A 25,315-nucleotide genomic window follows, 5' to 3' on the forward strand; every position below is an offset into this window, starting at 1 on the left:
TCGTGTTTCGTTTATAGCTCCATATCAATTGAACCTGTAGAAACCGCACAATAAATTCAAATTGCTACAAAAGTACTTTGCATGTTCAGGTAGAACATTCTGGAAACTCAGTCACACCGAAATAAAACAGTTCAACAACATGCACAGCCCCCACTAATATTACGGCGACTTCCAAAATCATTAAGCAACTCTTTAATTTTTATTACCATTAACAACATGAAAATATCTCTATTTTGAAACAAGACAAGCTATTGCTCCTGAACGTCCCAACATGCTTGTATACTGTACTAAGCAACTGCTCCATGGACTTCATGCTGGGCTTGGGTTCCACTCTTTAAGGCAAACTTGCAACAAGTATTCAGATTCTACAACCATCCAACTTGTGCTGGCATAAGCTGGCGCCAGCACACCATGGGGCAAAGAAGCTGCGAGACGCAAGATTAAGAGGCCAACAACAGACTCGTAGGAAACGGGCCGCCAACGCCCCCGTCGGCCGCCAGTATTTAGAATCGCCGCCGCTGACAGGACGACGAGTCTGTCGCACCGTTTTAGGTTCCAGTCTGTCATCAGTCGCAGCCCAGCGGGAATCGCAGCAGCAGTTAGCTCCGTCGCTAACTCAGAGACTGGCAACAAGTAGTAACCATAAAAGTGTACATAGCGGACTTTGTACTTCACCAGCAGTGAGGCGAACGTGGACTAAACACAGAGCTTGTACCACAACAATTATTGTGAGATAAGTAACGCTCTATTCTTGTGAATAAAGAACCCAGTTAATATATGTGTGCAGTTTGTGTTATGGAAAGAGGGTACCGGCCACCAAAGAACATCCTCTCCTTCCTTCCCATGGTACAGCTCTACAGACACAACGAGACGACATAAAACATCTTAAAATACAGCTTCTCGCAAATACTCCGCTTTGAAACACACATTTTTTTTCTAGATTACATTTGTCATTCGTCCATACTGCCCACGAAACAGCTGCCGACTCCCGACGTTTCGCTTTATTTTCCTCCGTATGTCTTTAATGATGTTACACATTTTTAATGTTTACTTTACAATTCACCTTGAGAACATCATTCGTTTACTTTCATTTCATATTTCACACAACTTTCATTCATTATCTTTTTCTATGTTTTAGATAAAGTGAAGAAACAGATCGTTCTTGGGAAAGTGGTAAAGCAATTAGCAAAAAAGGGTGTTCCACGTTCCATATATGTGTTTACTACTCACGGTCTTCTCGTTCGTCAGCAGTAGTAACCGCTGTCCTTCCATCGCAGAACACAACAGTGTCATAGTTTAAAAAAAAATGGCTGTGACCAGGTGGTAGTCCCGAAGAGCGCAGTGGAGAGTAAGCAATTAACTGCGAAATGCTAGTGTCACGTGCCTACGTCGTGCGTGTCGTTAGCTGTCGGTAAGTGTGGTTCAGCGGTGTCGCGCCGTTCGATAATTCGACCCGGTTTTCGCGTTGCCGATCGATAATAGGCGGGAACGGCTAGACAGCGGCGATGTGCCACTCTCGCAAGATGTGCTTCTGGTACTCACCGAAAGAGAACAGCGCCGGCTGGGACGAGTGCGGCTCGCACGATGTTGCTCAGTTCTAAAGCACTGCAGATACACGTACAAAACTCATAACAGCGGGAAAATGCTCCTGTCGGAGCACAAAAAAGACAATATGTTCCTCTGTAAAAGACTCTTGACAGAAAGGTGGGAATCAGCTGGCTCAATCCTCATTCCGCCTCCCCATCCAAAATTGTGGCATGCGAATATATCCGCGCTCTTTTAGCGTAAGTGTAGATTCTTTAACCCAGACTCTTTGGAGTTGAGCCTTCATACTCGTCATCTCCCTCTCACTTCCACTGCCTGTATATGTCACTCTCCCAACGTCTCCTTTTTTCCCTCTACCATTTATTTGCAAATGTCCCACTGCGACTGTCTCGTCTCTCACTTACATTTTCTCCTTCCGTTTTTTTTCACACTCCCACTGTATCCACCATACTCCAGCTGCTCAGATATTTTGGGGGCTCAAACTTACAGTTTCCGCTGTTACCTATGTGTTCAAAATTTCATTCCAAATAGCACGGTCCCGTATTCCTACGTGTTGAAGTACGTCGGCCTGGAAGGGTCCACACACCCTCCCCCTCCTCCCCCAAGCCTACTTACGGTTACTACTCATCTGTATTTTTCATTTCTTTATCTTTCACTGCCACCTTCTCTCTCTCTCTCTCTCTCTCTCTCTCTTTCTTTCTTTCTTTCTTCCGACTGCCACTGTCTCCCCTCTCTTCCAACGTCATTGTCCCTCCGCTACTCTCTTTCAGCATAGAAAAGTGATGTTCGCATATCAAAAGTTTTGATGAGTAAGGCGAAATGAGACAGTTAGTTCCCCACTTTTTTGTGAGTCTTTAGAAGAGGTAAATATTCGTCTTTTTTGTGCTCCGATAGGAGTATTTTCCGCTGTTTCCCCTCTTTTTTTGCTGCTACAGCAGGATGCGCTGTGCATATAAAACGAATATTTTACTGAATTTTCATCCTTTCCAGTTTTACGTAATTTGGACGCTCTTTTTAAGACCCTTCTTAGGCCATTTTTGTCACTGCAGTACCACTTTAGGCATATTTGTACAGCTGTCAAGTGCTAATTATACAGAGACAACGCGTCATAAAGTTTTACTGGTGAAAAAGTGCTGTCTAAACCACACTTTGGTGGCCTCGGAACCCTTGCGATGACCCCAGAAGCACTGTCATGCGCTCACTAATTCAGCTAAAACTTTATTTATACCTCAGACCGGATATTACGTGCGTAAGTGTGGTAGCTCTGAACCTCTGGATCTCGGTAACGAAAATGATATCGAAAAAAGTTTCAAGGTACCGCAAGATCATCATCTGAAAAACATATGGTAAAAATTTCGACGATTTGCCATGTATAGAAATTATAGGAGTGACCCTCCCCACAACTGGTACTTTTCGTACCCAAAAAAATTATAGTTTTCCGAGGATATCTTAGGAACCGCCCACGAGAAAATGGTGCTTTTATAAGCCGACTAAGGTCGATCCTACACCAAAGTTAATGCACAAGAACGAACCAACTTGCTGAATTTCCCAGGGCTGGTGGAAGTGAGTACTGTCTACTTTTTGACCCTAGGATAGCTACAGGGAGCCCGTTCATCCGACAGCTATACAAATGATCGTTAGGGCAAGGGCTATCCAAAACACTTGATCCCTTATTTCTGTGAAACAACAGAACGCGAGATGTGAACTCCCGTAAAAACGCATTTTCGTGTGCGGATTTTTGGAAGATATTCGTACCGTGCTCAGCCATCCCTCGACAGATTGTGTTTGTGGCGGCCCGACATTGTTTCGTGGTCACAACAGTGTTTTTAAATTTTAAGCTGAAATTACGAACTTGAGTCATGTTTCGATATTTCTGAAAATAAATATCCAAAAATAAGTGAAGTATTTGGAAAAAGTGACATTCTGGCTATGGAGAAGTCTGTTGACGTACTAGATACTTTTTATTTTAGACAGTATCATACAATCTTTTAAGAACACACCATAACCGGGCTCAGCCATACGTTGGCCATCTTCAGATTCTATGCGTCACAGTTCCTTTGTTCGCCAAATGCTGCCTAGACGCATATAACCTGAAGATGGCCAACGTAAGGCTGAGATCAATGACGAGTGGTGTAATGATTGTGTCTGACATGGAAGGAAATGCGTAATTTCTCTCCTTTTATTCCATGGGACTGGTAACTGTAGTTAACTGGATTACTGGTCTGGAACTTTTTGCTCTGAAATGTTTTCACAAAACCAAGATGCATATTGTCCATTTTATTTATTTTCGCTTGCTATGTCACTGCAAGGCCGCTATCATACATAGTAAAAGTGGAGTGGCCCGTTACTCGTGCGTGTAGGCGGTGAATGAAAGTGAAAGTAGGACGCTTCCCTGGTCTGTCCGTTTCTTGTGCCTTTTTGGTAACGTGTGTTTTCGGACAGTACCTGTGTTCAAATAAACGCGTTCGCTTGGCTAAAAGTCTCCCACTAGCTGACGCAATTCATGGACATTACGTGGTTCAGTCGCACAACAGTCAGAGTTGGGCAGAGAACAAGAGCAGTGGATGTCTTTGCATAGCCGGCAACGTTATTGTTTCGATGGTTACTTTCATTTAAATCAGGAAAGTGAGAAGACATGTCAGTATTCTCTCAAATGTTTTACAGATATGGATCTGTTAAGAACTGAGATCTATAGTACTTTGCTATAAGTAGAGTCCTGAAATGTGTTAGTATGGGAGTTTATTAAGCTATCAGCTCGTCAAGATAGACAGCTGCTAGTACGGTCGGGATGATCAAGTCGTTACTTAACCGGCGCTAGGATCCCGAGGCGGGCCCAGCTTGACATGAAACTTTCTCCTGTATTATTAGCTTTTGGAGACCCTCGACAGAAAGAGGTAAAAGCCTCGCGCATTCACTCTGACCGGAGTAAGTAATTCTTCTCATTCAAGGGTCTTAGCCTGACGCGAAACAATGGCTCTGTGGAAAACAGACTCGGGGCTCTCAGTCAGGGGCCCCTGCAGGAACCAGACCGCGTCACTTCGTTCGTTTCAGAACTGTTGTGCAGCAGCCTTTCAGACAGTAATTCCACCTCGTTTGTGGCGAACTTGTTCTCAAGAGTACGAGACGCTCTACACACCCTTCCGCACCGTTCGCTATACCTCAGTTATTTTGTCGCCAACACTACGCAACCTGTACGACATTTCTTAGTGCTGCAGAGTGCTTTACGTGTCCGGCAAACAATACCGGGCAGGCCGGCTGCAATCGCCGACGACGCTTAGGCACTGCCGTATCGCTTATAGCCAAGCACGGGTTAGGAGCGCGGCCTTAGAAGAGTCGGAGAAAATCGTTGCACCACTTAGCGTTTCAGAGTGGTGTGTCAGCGGAATCTGGTCACAGCTCTGTGGAGACTAAAGTTGAAACGTGACAAAGTAACGGTAGTGCATCGAATAACCACTTCAGATTCTGTGCTCGACGTCAGCACCACAGATTCATTCCGCCATTGCACTCTTGGGCAGATTCATCCTGAAATGTCCTGCTCTGGCAGAAGCACGGCTGCACGTCGACTCGCAGAACTATCAGCGTTGGAGTTCCCAAAATCCTCATTCGTCGCATCCAGAGCCTTTGCATGACGGGAAAACAGGAGTGTGGTGCGCTATTAGGGCAACACCAATTACTCGACAGCTGTTTTCCCAGCAATGCATAAGTTCTGATAGTTATGAGAACAATATACTGCAACCTGTTTTCATATACCTAGCAACTAACGAAAAATTACAACAAAGCAAGAGTACACAGTCACGACAGTACGGCGATATGTGTTTGATCAAAGGCTGATTATTAAATGGTGCAATTTTTCCTGGGACTTCTTTTCAAGGTGGGTTGATCGTTTGGTCTCCCTCTCCCCCCCCCCCCCCCCCCTCCCCCAAAAAAAAGAGGAGAGAGAGAGAGAGAGAGAGAGAGAGAGAGAGAGAGAGAGAGAGAGAGAGAGAGGGAGGGAGGGAGGGAGAGAGAGAGGAACCGATATGCCACCTGCCAGAATATACCAATGTCTGAGTTCCGACTGCGGAAAAAGTACAATAAACAAGCAGTGAACATCATAACGGATGTAATATCCACTACCAACCAATGGTATACTTCACTATCCACTATCCTCAGACCTCGACAAATAGGACGAAGTTCAGACTATAAATGGTTTACGATAATGGTCACAACGTTAGGAAGATTGATTGTGCCGAAGTGAATACAAAGAGAAAGATAAGTAAGGTTCACAGTACGTGTACTTAATGCGTGTGTGTGTATACTGCTCCTCATAGCGACGACGTCGCTCTCCACAATCTCTGGCGGTGGTTTCTGCGGTCACGTGTTTTTCCTCAGCTAACGTTGTCCTAATTACAGAATGGTAACGCAGCGTGCTGACTGTACTACAAAATATACGTCAAGTACAAAAAAACCATGCTTAATTTTAGGAACTTACTAACGTCAACTGCAATTTCATGCCGCATACTGGTTGCTTACCTGTAACAAAAAGTACAATGTTAAGAACAATTCTTTGAAACTCGAATAGCAGTGTTCTTAGAATACTGACCTATAGCACATGTTCATATGCTGTACAGTAAAGGAAGTAGGATAGTATTTCGACAAGATTTACCCAATTCTGCTTAGTTACACACCCAATAGGATCAGTCTTACCAATGTTGCTTGATTTCACCATTCTCCGTTTGAGATGAAAGAAGCATCTCGAGGGCGTGAAATGGCGTTACCAAGCAATCGCAAATATAAATACCTTGGAAAATCGCCATTATGCAACCTTTAAACACTCTTGTTCGTCTGATAACGCCTCTTTACGGCTTACTTCTGCAACGCACATAAATATAAAGCGGATTCTGGCAGTCTTACTGCTTCAAAGAGACTCATGTCTCGCATTCATGGAGGAGTACAAAATTCCAGTTTAGAACACGAGAACTTTGTAAGGTTTCATACGCAGGCATATATACAATCTATTTCACAAAAAAAGTTTTTCTAGCAGTAAATCAAAATTAATGAAGCCAATGGAAATGCAACTCTGGTTATTACAGCAACGCACCGAACTTACGGCCGCCGGCGGTTGTATGTCTTTGGCTTGCTTCGTTTTAAAAATTAAGGAAGGGGGACGAAAGAGTCGAGGAGAGGGGTGTCGAGCTGTGTCACCGTCTAGGTAATTACAAAACAAGCGCTCGTACTGTTAGGGAAGCGTGAGGAAGGATGGCGGGAACTCCTTGAGTGTAGTGTGAAGGCCTCACCGCCGTGAGAATTGCCGTCTGTTGTTAACGAGACATTGTACCTGGGACAGAAGTAGGGGTACGGAAAAAATCAAATCTTTTGATCTACTCGTTTATTACAGGCAGTAATTCATACGATGGTTCTTAAGAGAGTGATAGACGGTGCACACGCACGCACGACGGTAAGCGTCCGACTACGACCCCAGCCGTGAGCCAATTTTATTTGTGAGTTCTTAAGCTGCACTACAGTCAACGCACCGACCACTATCACCCACGGTTTTGCGTATTTTCTACGTCTTACCAGTCTTGCTAATTGTCTCTAACCACCACCCCATTCGGCTTCATTACTTACACTTACACACACACACACACACACACACACACACACACACACACACACACACACACCAGACAGACATACAGAGAAACCACACCATTTAACATAGTTTCAGTAACTAATTTGTTATCTCTCAAGTTTCTCTGCGGGACAAGCATGACAGCAACGAAACAGTGCACGAACAGTCCTTAATTCATCGTGATAACTCCATTCACAACAGCGACGCAGCGCTATAATTTGTGTTCCTAGAAAGCAGAACGCAACCGTGTCTTCTCTTCTTGGACTCGAGGTCGATGGTTATGCATATTTCCATAGGCAGTTAGGAGCAGTTTTAGAAGCCACCTGGGCTGACCTCTGGCGAATCAATACCGCAAAAATAGCACAGACAAATCATCGCGGTGAAGCGCTTCTCGGAACCCCTGGCACAATGACAAAGACTGGGTCAGATTTCCTGTATGAAATATATAACGGCACATACCTTACAGGACGATACATACATTTAAGCACCAAGCACAATGAAAGTTCCTGGTGACATCATTCAGATCTTTGCTCTTGCTAACAGCGCCATCCGACGGTGCCATCAAACGTCCGAAATCGAGTCCTTGTCCAGCAAGCCATTTTAAGCTGTCTAGGAATTCTGCGCATGTTACGTCATTTTTTCTGCGCCTCTTTATATTATGTAGAAGAAAGGAAGCGGAATTAAGATTTAGCGTCCTGTCGACGTCGCAGCTATTAGGGGCGAATATTAAAATAGGTGACATCCTTCTAGCAGTACACTGTATCACACGACTTTGAGGTCAAAATATACGGAACTAATGATCGTGAGTGAATACTATCTGATTCACGCAAAGAAATTCCACATTACGACAGCTACTTACTTACATAGCAACTGGTCAAAGTGACGACCTGCAGTCTCACGCAAGCACTACAATGGACCGTATCCGTATCGCTGGACACCACTGGTTTTTCGATCTCATTTTTTTATGTTTAGGGTTCTCTACTGTCTGTATCAAAAGAGGAAATACAATGAAGAGGTACGAAAGATCAACTCATTCTTTATAGATGACCCAGGAATTAGTATCAAAAGACGGTTATATAAATCAGTCCTCGAACTGTACTTAACACAAATACACAATTCTGAAATATATGTACATAAAAGTAACAATACAAGCGTTCACTCACTAGGTCAGGTTATCCTCCATACAGAGGCAGTTGCAGGCAGCGACCGTTATTTTGATTTGCAAATAATAGATTTCAGCTATCAGTAGCCCTTTGGAATATTTATTGGCAGATCTAGATTTCGGCTAGCAACTAGCCATTCTCAATGCACTATCCTTTTTTGGTCAATGCATGTAATGCCTGTTGGTCTGGCTTTGTACACAGTTCATGGAATACTGTGCACGAATGAAGAGTCCCAACCCGTCAATGGCCAGACTGATTATGTTTACATCGCAGCGGTGTCACGCAGAACAGACTCGCGTGTGTTCAGCGTAACAATTACACAGCCTCCGTCTGCAGGAGAAATTAAATTCTGTCCACTTTGATGTTTTCATGGCAAAATCATCTCTGTCCAACCACGATAACCATTCTGTCGAGTTTCACAGACTGCCATTACGACATCCGCCAGACACATTACCATGATGTACTGCGCTGTACGAGCCAAAATAAAAAGTTAATGAAAGAGAGATCTGAAGTCATCGATGGTTGTGAATGGCGTTTTGGAACAGTCGCAGCGATGTGGAAATGTGATACCCTGACAAAAAGTAGAATCCAATTGGAGTACAATACAGCTCACATGGAAGTTTACGCCAGTATGTTAACTTACTTCATAAGGAAGATACACCAGGCGCGTGCATTCTCCGCGTGCAGCTTGTGCAGACGTTTCTGATTTTTCACACTGCGTTCAGTATGGAGCAGGACAGGCTGTACGTGTTAACAATGAAAACAAGGAAGTGCGAACGGTTGACGTGGCAGCCGGCCACGAGCGTAAGGAAGCGAGAACTTTCTGGGGGGTAGCGAGGGGGGGGGGGGGGGGGGTAGCGGGGGGGGGGGGGGGGAGCGTGTCTTACGGACTGGCCCTCCCTCGATTTTTTTTCACACTTTAAGGATCAAGATTAGTGCCTAAACCAGTATGACGCAATTCTAATATAGGAGTACATATATAATTTGAAGATTAGATTTTCGAGCCCTGTAAAGAAGAGGTAACTCCCAGGATTTTGAAAGAAACGCTGGCGGCAGATCGCGTAGAATCAAGTCTTATATTCGCAAATTCCCCGGCTCCATTTGCTAGTGGCAATCTTTTTTTTTTTTTTTTTTTTTTTTTACTTTTATTTAAATCCTATATCTGTAATCCAACTGAAACGTTAATGAAAACCGGAATCATAATTTTAATAAATATACCTTTATTTTTAATCAGTAATCCAACGAAAAAATTTGATACAGATGCGGTACGCGAAACACCTTTTTGTTAAATGAAAAAAATTATACGCAGCAATAATTCTGTTCAGCCGGTAGAAATTTAAAAAAAGGATTTAATTTCAATTTGATCTTCTGTATTTTGTAACAAACTTTAATTTATTCCGAATATTCTTTTTCACGTGCAATTTCTAACTAAAAATTTAAAAAATGTTATGACTATTGAACATAAATATGAGACCGTATTTGTTAATAAACATTTACATCCGATAATAAACAAAGAATTTAGATATTAATTTCAATTTTAATAATCAACAGCCTCAGTTGCACCGTTTATGTAGAATTTACCTAGGTTTCAGTCGGGATAACCCAACCCTCTTCAGAATAACGGTAACTACCGTTTGTCCATAGTGGTTACTGTTATTCTGAAGAGGGTTGGGTTATCCCGACTGAAACCTAGGTAAATTCTAGATAAACGGTGCAACTGAGGCTGTTGATTATTAAAATTGAAATTAATATTTATAAGTTGCTGACAGGGCCGCAAAATGTTGAAGATATTTAAATTTAGATATTACTAAAAAAATGCCACTACCGGGAATCGGACGACAGAAATCGCGAATGCAAGATTTAACGCGCGCTTCGCTACCAGCTCTTCTTTTAACGTAGTGGAGAAGTTTTGTACTGAACAGCGCTCAGAAATCATCCAATCTTCAAAGACAGTTGTTTCAGATTTCTTTAAATATTTTTATTGCCTCGTATGGGTGTAGGAAACTGATGTTCGGGCACTGATATTCAAGTCGTCTTCAAGAAAATCCAGGGCACTCTGTCAGTGACGATCGCCGCGGAGTGACTCGCGGTCCGGGTTTACAAGCCGCCCCTTCACCGCGTCGCGACCGAAGCGACATGGCTCAATGGTTAGCACACTGGACTCGCATTTGGGAGGACGACGGTTCGATACTGCGTCCGGCCATCCTGATTTCGGTTTTCCTTGATTTCCCTAAGTCACTCCAGGCATATGCCGGGATGGTTCCTTTGAAAGGGCACGGCCGACTTCCTTCCCCGTCCTTCCATAATTCGATGAGACCGATGATCTCCCCCTCCCCCATGTGGAGTGGCTGGCAGTCCGCAACCGTGTTTCGTGTTCTCGCGAAAGACAGACGGATTTCTAATCCGTTCAGGTGTCGTGGCAATCGCACGCGAACCCCGACGACAGACCAACAATAATCTATTCACTCATCTCAAAACGAGCACGGTGCACACAGCTACCGCGTAAGGCGTTCAGGAATGGCTGCCGTGCAATTGCTTGTTGAGACCGGGTGCGTCGGGCAGAACACGCCCCGCCCAAAACTGCCACGTTTGTGTGTCCGCATAATAACCTAAGTACGATAATGACAGTAGTGTCCATAAATCAAAGAGTAAATTTTTTTTATGAACGTCTCTGTTTTTCTCACTTGTGAGCAGGATAATGAGAGTTCTCGGAGTCATTGAAGATCCATGCGAACAGATTATCCTTATCTGACAATACCGGCGGTATAAAGCAGGAATGAAGGAAGACCAGTGTACAACGTACAGTCGTCTTCGTTGCCCTTCAAGACGCAGGGTTATCTCTGATCGTCCCGTAATACGGGGAGAAATAAGTCACGACTGTATTGAAGGAAGCACCCCAGTATTTAGCCTAAGTGATTAGGTGAACTGCAGCAAAGCTAGAACTTAATGGCGATGAGAACATTAGAAACCTGGTGCTGTATCCAGCGACAAGGCTTGCCAGACCACACCACCGGCCCCACCCCACCCCGCACGCTTCTGCAGAGGCCGGCGTTCTACGCAGCGCTCTCTCTCTCTCTCTCTCTCTCTCTCTCTCTCTCTCTCTCACACACACACACACACACACACACACACACACACACACACACACACACACACACACACCAGCGCCAAGTACGTCCAAGCTCCGTGGTCCCCGAGAACGCATGACAAGTCCAGGGCACCGAGTTCCAGCACATGCGTGTGAGAGAGTTTCTAACATTCAGCCACGATTCGGCCACATCCTCGACGACAATTATAGCTACGCCAAACGGCGTACTACTGTTTGCTGTGTTGGGCAGGTTCTCACTTCCGCTTAATCGACAACAAAGTCTGGATGTGGTACTCTGTACTGGATTCCTACTTTGCGTCACTGTCTTTGTGCGTTGAGTGTACACCACGTCTTCACACCTGGCGCTTCTGATTAAGCGTTTAGCGACACAGCTAGTTGGACACCTTATTCGGAACGCGACGAAATACGATGCTGTCGCGCTCCAGGCGCAGCACAGGTTTGGGCGACACTACTCAAACACTGACTCCAACGTGTTTGCCTGGAGAGAGAGAGAGAGAGAGAGAGAGAGAGAGAGAGAGAGAGAGACTTTCATCTGGCTGAGACTATACACAGGGGAAATATTAGCAGGAAAGGAACAGGACTAGAAAAATAATTAACTACAAAACACACCGGTTACTGGGTGTATATTGAGGGCAGAGGTAAACTTCGGCTGCTTTCACGATTATATATTGAGTCTCAAGTACAGACGCTTAACTTCTGTTTGCAGAAGAGAACCAGCAACTAAAACTATACGAGACGTTGCGGTCGGCAAGAGTGAAATCACCCCAGAAGCTCTCAAGCCCAACTTCCTGACTGTCTTCCTTAGGGCGAAGGAATTTGTATCCGATCGCCGGGTGACCACGGCTGTGCCGTTCGTTCTCTTACTTCGCCCGTTCTTTCTGCATCACGCCTTTCATTTTGATTTTCTCAAAAGTGATTTTAACTATCTCTAGCGCACGATTTTACTGTCTGTTCTATGCTCTGGCTTCCGGCCAGGAGAGACGCTTCACAAAGCTGCGTTCTCACCTGTCATTATAAAAGGGATATATAACGATTGACATTTCCAACTGTCAGAGCACTGCGTAAATGCGCTGGCTATTACGAAACTGTTTTTGGTAACAACATCCCTCCGTTCATCGGTTTCGTTATGGGGCGTACGCTTCGTCTTTGTTCTGATGCGCACTTCCTTCTCTGAGAGTTCATATATTCGGTAACTTTTTCACTCGTGAGTACAAGGCCTTTGCACCTCTTGGTGAAACTGGAACTAAGTGATATGAACAAGAGCCCATACGTAAGCTGCTGCTTCACTAATTAATCCATTATAAATAACAAAGTGTTCATAAAAACCAGCGATCGTTGCGCACTGTATAAAACCAGTCTTCGGACTCTCTGTATCTCATTTGATCCACACATCAATCATAAAAAATGCGCTTCGCCATGCTGTGTCAGACACATAACAAGTACCAACAGATTTAATTCTGATCGTGTATTTTTTCAAATGGCTCAAAATGGTTCAAATGGCTCTGAGCACTATGGGACTCAACTGCTGAGGTCATTAGTCCCCTAGAACTTAGAACTAGTTAAACCTAACTAACCTAAGGACATCACAAACATCCATGCCCGAGGCAGGATTCGAACCTGCGACCGTAGCGGTCTTGCGGCTCCAGACTGCAGCGCCTTTAACCGCACGGCCACTTCGGCCGGCTATATATATATATATATATATATATATATATATATATTTCAACGTAGAGGGAAATTCCTATGTGCCGTGAACGTCACCTAGTGGTGGGTTGATAATGCTGCCTTTTTAGGACGAAAATCAAATCGGTATTTGCAACCTGCGTTTGACGAAATATCCTGTATCGGTCATTTCTCTCATCTTTGTGCTTACTGCGACTTCTAATCAAGCTGCGAGCCTATGGGGTATCGTCTCAGTTGTGCGACTGGATTCGTGATTTCCTGTCAGGAAGGTCGCAGTTCGTAGTAATAGACGGCAAATCATCGAGTGAAACTGAAGTGATATCAGGTGTTCGCCAGGGAAGCGTCCTGGGACCTCTGCTGTTTCTGATCTATATAAATGACCTGGTGACAATCTGAACAGTTCTCTTAGGTTGTTCGCAGATGATGCTGTAATTTACAGTCTAGTAAGGTCATCCGAAGACCAGTATCAGTTGCAAAGCGATTTAGAAAAGATTGCTGTGTGGTGTGGGAGGTGGCAGTTGACGCTAAATAACGAAAAGTGTGAGGTGATCCACATGAGTTCCAAAAGAAATCCATTGGAATTCGATTACTCGATAAATAGTACAATTCTCAAGGCTGTCAATTCAACTAAGTACCTGGGTGTTAAAATTACGAATAACTTCAGTTGGAAAGACCACATAGATAATATTGTGGGGAAGGCGAGCCAAAGGTTGCGTTTCATTGGCAGGACACTTAGAAGATGCAACAAGTCCACTAAAGAGACAGCTTACACTACACTCGTTCGTCCTCTGTTAGAATATTGCTGCGTGGTGTGGGATCCTTACCAGGTGGGATTGACGGAGGACATCGAAAGAGTGCAAAAAAGGGCAGCTCGTTTTGTATTATCACGTAATAGGGGAAAGAGTGTGGCAGATATGATACGCGAGTTGGGATGGAAGTCATTAAAGCAAAGACGTTTTTCGTCGCGGCGAGATCTATTTACGAAATTTCAGTCACCAACTTTCTCTTCCGAATGCGAAAATATTTTGTTGAGCCCAACCTACATAGGTAGGAATGATCATCAAAATAAAATAAGAGAAATCAGAACTCGAACAGAAAGGTTTAGGTGTTCGTTTTTTCCCGCGCGCTGTTCGGGAGTGGAATGGTAGAGAGATAGTACGATCGTGGTTCGATGAGCCCTCTGCCAAGCACTTAAATGGGAATTGCAGAGTAATCATGTAGATGTAGAAGTGTCTGGCTGTTCGATCCCCCGTTATTCCTCTACCTGTCTCTTTCCACTCCTTTCACCTCTGGGAATGTTCGTTAATGTGCCAAATCCTAATACCACTGTTGTGCGGAATGCACGTTCAACTACAGTTCCCCCTGTAACTGGCTGGTAAGTCCGTTCAAAGGTCGGAGGAGTGCAACGGCATACATCTGCAATAGGACGACAGTTAGTAAAGCACTGCGATCGATGAGGGCTTTAATATTTATTTATTTTATTTTTTACTGTAAGTAAAATTCAAGTTCCTTGCAGCGCCGGAATCCCTCCCTCGTGCCGGACCGTGAACCTGATTAACCGCTCTCTCTGTGGTGGACGCCGCGGCTGTAGCCGGCTTGTCGTACAGGGGTCCAGCACCGGCAGCGACGCCGCGGAAACCCGAGCGGCCCGTTCTCCTTACGCCCCCGCGTTCCGTCTCACACGACACCGGCTGCTGCCGCCCACCACACCAGGCCCAGCCGGCCCACGCTGTGTGGTGCGTCGGTCTCCTGTCGCTAGCCAGTTCTTGTGTCCCATATACTATGGCCAGTCGCATGTACACAGTTTACATTATGTTTACTGGTTTCGCTGTATTACATATTACATTAGGTCTAACAAGGAGGTCGCGAAAGGCGAATGATGTTTACGGAATTCGACGCCCCAAATATTGTTTACCAGGCAACCACAATATTGACTGCTAATGGCAAAAGGGGGCGGGGTGACCACAGCATGAAGCTGTCCAACGCAGCTTAGTCGACGAGTAACTCACATCAGTACTGCACTGCTAGTGGCGTCGATACAAAGCACAGCAGTGGCAACAGTAAACAATGCAAACGTTGCATCATATCTACAACAACAGTTGCCGAAGTTAACGTTTTGTCAGAAAGCAACCCAAGGAAGTTCGCACAGTGAGAGAAAAGTGGCAGATTAAATGTTAGATGAGTCCGTGGAATGTGTATAATCGTAATACGCACGACCGTGCCGACAACGTACATGACGTGTACAATGACGACGATACCTGCTTAACAAGTAAAAGTTATATTGAAAGAGATGTCGAGTCATGTAGTATATCGTCCTTGTCGGACAGACAGCCACAATTCCCATCTCCAGTGAAACGTAGTTAACGACAATCGTTGTCCAAGGAGTGGGTATTAAAAAATAGTTACGTACACGGACGTACACGCAACATCATCCGCAGCATAGTAAAAGAATCAGATTTAGAGAATAAATCAGCAGCAATATGATCGTGTTGTGCATGAGAAAAGCTAAGGATATACAAGGAAGAACAATGCGCACTTGTTACAAAAACAGATGTTTACGCGCTTCGAGGATGCTCGATATAATTTACAGGGTGTGCGTGACAGTGACCCTACTACGTTCTGGACATCAAATTGCGTGCGACATAGATTACACTGACTCGAGAGAAGCAGTGGGTAGTTGCTTAACTTCAAACAGTGCTACAGCACTGGAAGAAGAAAGATCACTAAATTTTAAACAAAGCGTCAACTTGCCGATGCACAGCAAACTGCGTAATTGGCCAGAAAATTTGTAAATGAGATACGCAAACTTATCCCAACGTTCAGTAAGGAGGTTGTTTCCAACTCAGACCAACTAGGATTGGAGAGGAAATGCATTTGAAGGGAACGCTGGAAATTTAGAGGTACGGAGATAGTTGTATCGAGATCAGCTATCACCGGTGCCTTAACGCATTCTTACACAGTTATGCCGACAGTTAATTTTGATGGTAAATTGGTTGCTTCAAATGGCTCTGAGCCCTATGGGACTTTACTTCTGAGGTCATCAGTCCCCTAGAACTTAGAACTACTTAAACCTAACTAACCTAAGGACGTCACACAACACCCAGTCATCACGAGGCAGAGAAATGGTAAATTGGCTGGAAAGTTACTGTGCTGTGAGAAGTTGAGGTGCTCTGCCCCTTCCGATTCTTTCTCGCGTGCGTGATCCTGTAAGGGCAGTAGGGAGTATTTACATCACAGCAAGCAAGAGTGCGGAAATGGACGTAAGAGAACTACAGCTATGGTAGGAGCACTGCTCCTGGCCAATACATCGTAAAAAATAACTTACTTTTGCTTGATTCCCGGTCCGCATATAAAAACCACACTCCTTTAACCCCTTCAGGCACACAGTGTATATTTGTGAACATTAAATTTTACTGTCTCTTAGTTGCAATAAAAATATTGTTCCCCAGTGGAAACGTCGTGTACGTATTTGTGAATGTTCAATCCTTTTTCTTTTATGTACAAGCGCAGCCAACTGTTGGGCTTCGCTGTAAAAGTATCAACAAATCAATGCAGAGGTGCGCAGCACCTTGTGACAGCTACGATACACGGAAGTATTTGGTAAGTTACTTGTTATTTTGCATGGTAATTACTGAATGATCAGTTTATTCATTACAACAGTGTTTACTTCAAAACAAAAAAAAGCAAAGTGTGCAAAGTATATTTTGAAAACTGGTATATATTTTTTTTAAATCTTGTATGTAAAATCATTAAAAAATCGTGTAAGAGCGTTGCAGTACAAACAAAAATTTCCTTCGTCTAGAAAAAATTCAGGTCTGAAAGGGTTAGAGCCAACTATTCCTCCTGAAATGTGTCACATTGCAGTTCACACCAACTGCAACCACTGGACAAATTCAGCCTCTGGATGTTTGTATTTTCCCTATCTATGAAACATACTATCGCAATATCTGCACCTATGCCAGTTTCATGATAAACTTCACGATAGACTGTTCCCCATTTGATTGGATGCCATCACATTCTATCAGTTGTCATCCCGTCTGCGCACAGAGTATCGATTGAGAGTAATCCGAAGAAGAAGAAGAAGAAGAAAAGTAATAAGGTGCAACACAAAAGAGACTACGGATAAGCTTTTCAAAATTGGGTACCTTGAAGTACATGAAGTGAAGGAATTCCGCCGCTTTGAAACCAAAATAGCAAATGGCGGAAGACGCAAGGAGCACATAGAAAGCAGGCAAGGAAAGACCCCACTCTTCCCGAAAGCATTCCTGTTGTTGTTATTCACAGGTCTTCATTGGGGGTTGAAATTTCTGAGAACGTACGTCTTGAGGTGAACCACAGTCCGCGGTAAATGTGAGAAAGAAGAAAAACGAAGACTGAGTCGCGGAGTTACTGAAGCATACTGAAAATTAACTGGTCTCATAACTTCCATACAAATAGAGGGAACTGTAATGGGCAAATATAGGTACATAAAAACCGAATAAAGCTGTTAGATCTATCGGGGACTGGTGAAGAAGACGGCAGAGGCGAACAAAGGAAGGTATAAGGAAAGCATTCGAGACAGCTCCAGTTGCAATAAAAATGAATGCCACCCGTGGCATTGTCCAAGCGATTACCCTATCATTCGTTTGGAGTAGTTTGCAGAAACAGCGGCGATATTAAACAAAATTCGACGAACGAGGATTTGAATCCAGTCCTCCTTGAACTATGAACTCAAGAGTCTTAAGCAATGGTGCATCAAGCTGGGACAAGAAGCACCAAACTGCTTTCACTGATCTTCCCTACACCAGTACGTGTCCTATCAATTCGACTAAATCATCTCATCTCATACCGATTATCGACAGAAAAATTAAGGAACAATTCTATTGACGTTATGTGCCGAAATAGTACCTTCAATAGAAAGTTTTACTCCATTCGACTGTGAACTTAGATCGTAGAACGACATTCTGACACAAATGTTGCACCTCTTCAACAATATTTTCCTCTGATCTTCTAAAAGAGTTCGTTAACTGCTGTTGTTCCTCATTCCTACAACACCTTCTACACAAAACGCCATAGGCCCTTATTCATATACATCATTCACTACTCCACCTCGGAGAGGGACGCTGTAATTTTTTTGGAATGAGTCTGCGCTTAAATCCAGCGCCTCATCAGCTTTCATGTCATTTCCGCATGGCTCTCTGCAAATCTATTGTTGTTGTCACGTCCGCATATTTGGTAATCAGTGAGATTTATGTAGTAATGAAGATCGACAAACAACTTTTATTTATCTTTTTATCCTCCTATGATGAATAAAGAAAATACTGGCACAGACCTCTCGCCCAAACGTACATAGCTGCCCCGGCTTTCTGTCATGCGCTCGATGTGACTCCAGACTTCTCTCTCTCTCTCTCTCTCTCTCTCTCTCTCTCTCTCAGTTTCGCTGCCCCTCTCTTTCTCCCGCCTCCTCCTCTCCTCTCTCTCTCTCTCTCTCTCTCTCTCTCATCTTTCATGCGCTAAGACAAGAAAAAAACTTTGACGAAATGAAAAAGTTTTTAAAAGCCTATGTTTGCTTTCGGCCGGCGGAAACTTTTTTCAGTATTCTGTTTTTACTGCTGCATTTACATTTAGTGCACAACTCAATATAAAATTAAGACTTACACCAGGAAATTCAATTTGTGTGCTGCTTTTCACAGCAGAAATCGAGATACTTCTATGTTCTCCCTGCCTCCTACATGGGGCTCTCGATGAAGAGTTACTACGTGTCGAATTGTTACGCGACATTTTTGTATGTACTCCTTTTAAAACCATACAACCTGTTCAGTAACACGTTTTCAGCAAATAATAAAATTTTATATATTAATTAAATATGCAACATGAGGAAGAATATACACTGTTATGTCATGGGCAAGAAGAAGCAACGTACTCAGGTACACAATAAGTTTAAAAATTCGCTATAGGCTCAAGCGTCAATTTTGTGCAGTTCTTCGTTTAAAATTCACTATGAAGCTATTTCCACAGTCAGATGATGCCCTGAAAAATCCACACTGGGTTAACAATATAAGTTACTGTAAAATTTATGCTTTGAGAATAGAAATAAATTCAATGAATAAAAATGACGAGGACATTTCCGCTACAGACAGTGTTCCTAATCAAAAGAGATGTCCTCTGTACTGCGGAAACACTGGAACAGTTCCAAGGCTGATAACCATGGACTTCCCACTGTGTACCTGTTGGTTACAACAAGCTTGAACACAGCCCACCCCGTCAGATTCCTCTCTACATTTTTAGGAGAGCTAAGATCATTTACTATACACCAGTCACCACCCTCTGCAGGCCTTCCAACATTTCGCTAGTCTTTTGCAGTCGCCACCTTCCTGCAGACAGCAGTACCGTTTGCACACAGCCTTACGGAGCTTCCGACATTTTCCATCAGATGATTTATATGAACTGCGAACAGTACAACCCCATAACACTACTTTGATGCGACCGCAATATTACTTTTACATCAGTCGATTTTTCCCCCTTTTTAAACAATGTGTTGAGTCGTGTACCCAATTACTCTGAACGTAGCGAACTAAGCATGACGTGGTCCGGGATCTGTATTCCACCGTAACTGCAGTTTCTATGCACTAGTGGCCTAAGGACTGTTGGCACGGTAACTCAGCGTACTCGGTCAGAGGGCTGATTGCTCTCTGTAATTAAAAAGAGTAACGTAATCAATGATCGACCTTCTGTAACGTCCGGCCAGACCAAACAACGAACAATACCGAACAAAAAGGAAAAAACAAAGAAACTTAACGTCTCTGATTACTAATGAAAACGTCCTCGGTCCCGGGTTCGAACGCCACAACCGCTTAAGTTGTAAATAAAAATCATCAGCCATGGCGGCCGAAGACTTCCGGCAAAAGAAATCATCCTCTTTTTGCAACGGCCTTGTCAAAGAGTGTGGAAGAGCAGACACAGGTTCAGGACACTCTCTTGTCCTTGGGGGTGGGAAACTGCCCCTAAAGGCTGAAGAATCAGTAATGATCAACGGCGTGAGGATGCAGAAGGCAATGGAAACCACAGCATTAAAGAGGCATAACGTGTATCCACAGGAAATGTGGCCTGTAATTAGAGAAGTGACGTGATTATCTTTCCATTGGCAAAAGATTGCGGACTAGTCTCTAGTTCGGATCTTCGTGAGGGCACTGCCAATCGGAACATGGAATGCCAGAAGTTTAAACGTGGTAGGAAAGCTAGAAAACCTGAAAAGGGAAATATTAATAGTGGCCGTAAGTGAATTGAAACAGAAAGAAGACAATTTATTATCAGAAGAATATGGGGTCATAACAATAGGGGCAGAAATGGAGCAACATGCGTAAGATTCGTTATGAATAGGAAGGTAAGACAGCGAGTGAGCCACTGCGAACGGTTCAGTGACAGGGTTGCTCTCATCAGAATCGACAACTATAGCTCAGGAATACATGCCGACGTCGCAAGCCGAAGATGAAGAAATTGTGAAGGTATATGATAATACAGAACAAGTAATTCAGTATGTAGAGGGGGGTGCGGCTGTAGGTGAAGGGGTGGGCTTCTTACTAGGAATGAGAGAGGAGAAAGACTCAGTTCTGTAATAAATTTCAGCTAGTAATAGCGAATATTTTCTTCAACAATTATAAGACGAGGAGGTATACTTGGAAAAGGCCGGGAAGATTAGATTACATCAAGGTCAGGAAAAGACTCCGAAATCATATACTAGATTGTATGGCGTACCCCGGAGCAAATATACTCAGTTCACAATTAGTAGTGATGAAGAAGAGGGTAAGATTACGAAATTTTACAAGAAGTGGGATACGGAAGTACTGTGGAATGAAGAGATACGCTTGAAGTTCTCTAGGGCTATAGATGCAGCAATAAGGAATAGCTCAGCAGGCAGTTCAGTAGAAGGTGGATGGACGGCTCTAAAAAGGGCAGTCACAGAAGTTACAAAGAAAAACGTAGGTACAAAGATGGTAACTGCGAATAAGATCATGGGCAACATAAGAAATACTTCAGTTGATCGATGAAAGAGAAGGAAGTACAAAAATGTTCAGGGAAATTCAGAACAGAGAAATGCAAGTCACTTGGGAATGAAATAAACAGAAAGGGCAGGGAAACTACGGCGAAATTTCTGCAGGAAAAATGTGAAGAAATTGAAAAAGAAATGACCGTGACTTAGCGTATAGGAAGATCCATATAACCGTCGGCGAACTTTAAAGCAAGGGCGTTAACATTAGGAGTGCAGTGGGAGTTCCACTGTTAAATGCAGAAGAAAGAGCTGATAGGCGGAAAGAGTACACTGAAGGCCTCAATGAGTGGGGATACTTGTCTGATTGCCTGATATGAGAAGGTACAGGTGTCGATATAGAAGAGATAGGCGATCCAGTGTTAGAATCAGAATTTAAAAGAACTTTGTAAGACTTTCAATCAAATAAGGCAGACGGAATAAAGAACATTCCATCAGAATTTCTAAAAAATCATTGGGATAAGTGACAGCCAAATGACTATTCACTGGCGATATTCCATCTGACTTTCGGAATAACATACCGCAGATAATTTGGAAGACTGCAAGAGCTGACAAGTGCGAGAATTATCGCGCGATCAGCGTAACAGCTCACGCATCCAAGTTGTTGACAAGAATAATACACAGAAGAAAGGGAAAGAAAAGAGAGAATCTGTTAGATGACAATCAGTTTGGTTTTAGGAAAGGTAAAGGCAGAAGAGAGGCCACTGTGACGTTGAGGTTTATAATGGAAGCAAGACTAAAGTAAAATAAAGACACGTTCATAGGATTTGTCGACCTGGAAAAAGCGTTCTACAATGTAAAATGGTGCAAGATGTTCGAAATTCTGAGAAAAATAGGAGTAAGCTATAGGAAAAGATGGGTAATATACAATACGGTTCAAATGGCTGTGAGCACTATGGGACTTAACTTCTGAGGTCATCAGTCCCCTAGACTTTGAACTACACTCCTGGAAATGGAAAAAAGAACACATTGACACCGGCGTGTCAGACCCACCATACTTGCTCCGGACACTGCGAGAGGGCTGTACAAGCAATGATCACATGCACGGCACAGCGGACACACCAGGAAACGCGGTGTTGGCCGTCGAATGGCGCTAGCTGCGCAGCATTTGTGCACCGCCGCCGTCAGTGTCAGCCAGTTTGCCGTGGCATACGGAGCTCCATCGCAGTCTTTAACACTGGTAGCATGCCGCGACAGCGTGGACGTGAACCGTATATGCAGTTGACGGACTTTGAGCGAGGGCGTATAGTGGGCATGCGGGAGGCCGGGTGGACGTACCGCCGAATTGCTCAACACGTGGGGCGTCAGGTCTCCACAGTACATCGATGTTGTCGCCAGTGGTCGGCGGAAGGTACACGTGCCCGTCGACCTGGGACCGGACCGCAGCGACGCACGGATGCACGCCAAGACCGTAGGATCCTACGCAGTGCCGTAGGGGACCGCACCGCCACTTCCCAGCAAATTAGGGACACTGTTGCTCCTGGGGTATCGGCGAGGACCATTCGCAACCGTCTCCATGAAGCTGGGCTGCGGTCCCGCACACCGTTAGGCCGTCTTCCGCTCACGCCCCAACATCGTGCAGCCCGCCTCCAGTGGTGTCGCGACAGGCGTGAATGGAGGGACGAATGGAGACGTGTCGTCTTCAGCGATGAGAGTCGCTTCTGCCTTGGTGCCAATGATGGTCGTATGCGTGTTTGGCGCCGTGCAGGTGAGCGCCACAATCAGGACTGCATACGACCGAGGCACACAGGGCCAACACCCGGCATCATGGTGTGGGGAGCGATCTCCTACACTGGCCGTACACCACTGGTGATCGTCGAGGGGACACTGAATAGTGCACGGTACATCCAAACCGTCATCGAACCCATCGTTCTACCATTCCTACACTGGCAAGGGAACTTGCTGTTCCAACAGGACAATGCACGTCCGCATGTATCCCGTGCCACCCAACGTGCTCTAGAAGGTGTAAGTCAACTACCCTGGCCAGCAAGATCTCCGGATCTGTCCCCCATTGAGCATGTTTGGGACTGGATGAAGCGTCGTCTCACGCGGTCTGCACGTCCAGCACGAACGCTGGTCCAACTGAGGCGCCAGGTGGAAATGGCATGGCAAGCCGTTCCACAGGACTACATCCAGCTTCTCTACGATCGTCTCCATGGGAGAATAGCAGCCTGCATTGCTGCGAAAGGTGGATATACACTGTACTAGTGCCGACATTGTGCATGCTCTGTTGCCTGTGTCTATGTGCCTGTGGTTCTGTCAGTGTGATCATGTGATGTATCTGACCCCAGGAATGTGTCAATAAAGTTTCCCCTTCCTGGGACAATGAATTCACGGTGTTCTTATTTCAATTTCCAGGAGTGTACTTAAACCTAACTAACCTAAGGACATCACACACATCCATGCCCTAGGCAGGATTCGAACGTGCGACTGTAGCAGTCGCGCGGTTCCGGACTGAAGCGCCTAGAACCGCTCGGCCACCGCGGCCGGCTATACAATATGTACAAGAGCCACGAGGGAATAATAAGAGTGGACGACCAAGAACGAAATGCTCGGATTAAAAATGGCGTAAGACAGGGATGTAGCCTTTCGCCCCTCCTGTTCTATCTGTACATCGAGGAAGCAGTGACGGGAATAAAAGAAAGGTTCAGGAGTGGAGTTAAAATTCAAGGTGAAAGGATATCAATGATACAATTCGCTGATGACATTGCTATCCTCGGTGAAAGTGAAGAAAAATTACGGGATCTTCTGAATGGAATGAACATTCCCATGAGTACAGAATATGGAGTGAGAGTGAATCTAAGAGAGATGAAAGTAGTGAGAAGTAGCAGAAGTGGGAACAACGAAAAACTTGGTAATCACGAAGTAGATCAATTTGAGGAATTCTGCTACCTAGACAGCAGAATAAGCAGTGACGGACGGTGCAAGGACGACATCAAAAGCAGACTAGCACTGGCAAAAAGGGCATTCCTGGCCGAGAGAAGTCTACTAGTATCAAACATAGGCCTTAATTTGAGGAAGAAATTTCTGAGAATGTATGTCAGAAGTACTGCATTGTATGGCAGTGAAATATGGACTGTGGGAAAACCGGAACAGAAGACAGCCGAAACATTTCAGATGTGGTGCTACAGACGAATGTTGAAGAAGATAAGGTAAGGAACGAGGAGGTTCTGCGCAGAATCGGGGAGGAAAGGAATACGTGGAAAACACTGACAATGAGAAAGGACAGGATGATACGACATCTGTTAAGACAAGGTAGAACAGCTTCGATGGTACTATGGAGAGCTGTAGAGGGTGAAATCTGTAGAGGAAGACAGAGATTGGAATATGTACAGCAAATAGTTGAGTACGTAGGTCGGAAGTTTTACTCCGAGATGAAGGGGTAGCACAAAAGAGGAATTTGTGGCGGGCCGCATGAAATTAATCGGCCACCCGTCGGAAGACTGATGACTAGGAAAAAAAAAAAAAAAAAGATTTGCAGTTTATTTTGCTGTGGGTGGGGCGACCTCGAGTCGAATGAACGATGGCTTTAGATGCCAGCGCAGAGCGGGGCGAGGCGGCGCGCAGTGGTGCAGAGTGCCGGCTGTGGCGAGCCGTGGAAGAGGAGACGGTGTCGCCCAGCTGAGTCACGGCCGCGCCGGCGTTACGCAACGGGCGCGCCGCTCCCCGAGCTGCGGGCCGCCCGGGCCACGGCGGGAGCGCGGCCGCCCCAGGGGACACTGGGCGCCCGCCTCGCGGACTCTGGCAGCGCCGGCTATTAGTGTCTGCACACAGAGCGGCCGGCACAGTGCAATTGCAGCCGAGGTACACGGCTCGTGTTGTCTGCAATTGAATCATGCCTAGACGGTCAGTACCTCGGTCCGATCGCGTCCGCATTGTTACTCTGTGCCAGGAAGGGCTCTCAACAAGGGAAGTGTACAGGCGTCTCCGAATGAACCCAAGTTATGTAGTTCGGACACGGAGTAGATACAGAGAGATGGGAACTGTCGATGGCATGCCTCGCTCAGGCCGCCCGAGGGCTACTACAGCAGTGGATGACCGTTACCTATGGATTATGGCTCGGAGGAGCCCTGTCAGCAACGCCACCATGTTGAATAATGCTTTTCGTGCAGCCACAGGAAGTCGTTTTACGATTCAAACTGTGCGCAATAGGCTGCATGATGCGCAACTTCATTCCC

At 44.9% G+C, this 25,315-nt stretch overlaps 1 protein-coding gene across 2 annotated transcripts in view; it reads right to left on the bottom strand.

Moving 5' to 3' along the window:
- Positions 1-25,315, bottom strand: part of LOC126461319 (phosphofurin acidic cluster sorting protein 2) — a 722,007-nt gene that overhangs the window by 548,180 nt on the left and 148,512 nt on the right. The window lies entirely within an intron of this gene.

This window comes from Schistocerca serialis, chromosome 1, assembly GCF_023864345.2.
Source record: "Schistocerca serialis cubense isolate TAMUIC-IGC-003099 chromosome 1, iqSchSeri2.2, whole genome shotgun sequence".
In the NCBI taxonomy this organism is placed as follows: domain Eukaryota; kingdom Metazoa; phylum Arthropoda; class Insecta; order Orthoptera; family Acrididae; genus Schistocerca; species Schistocerca serialis.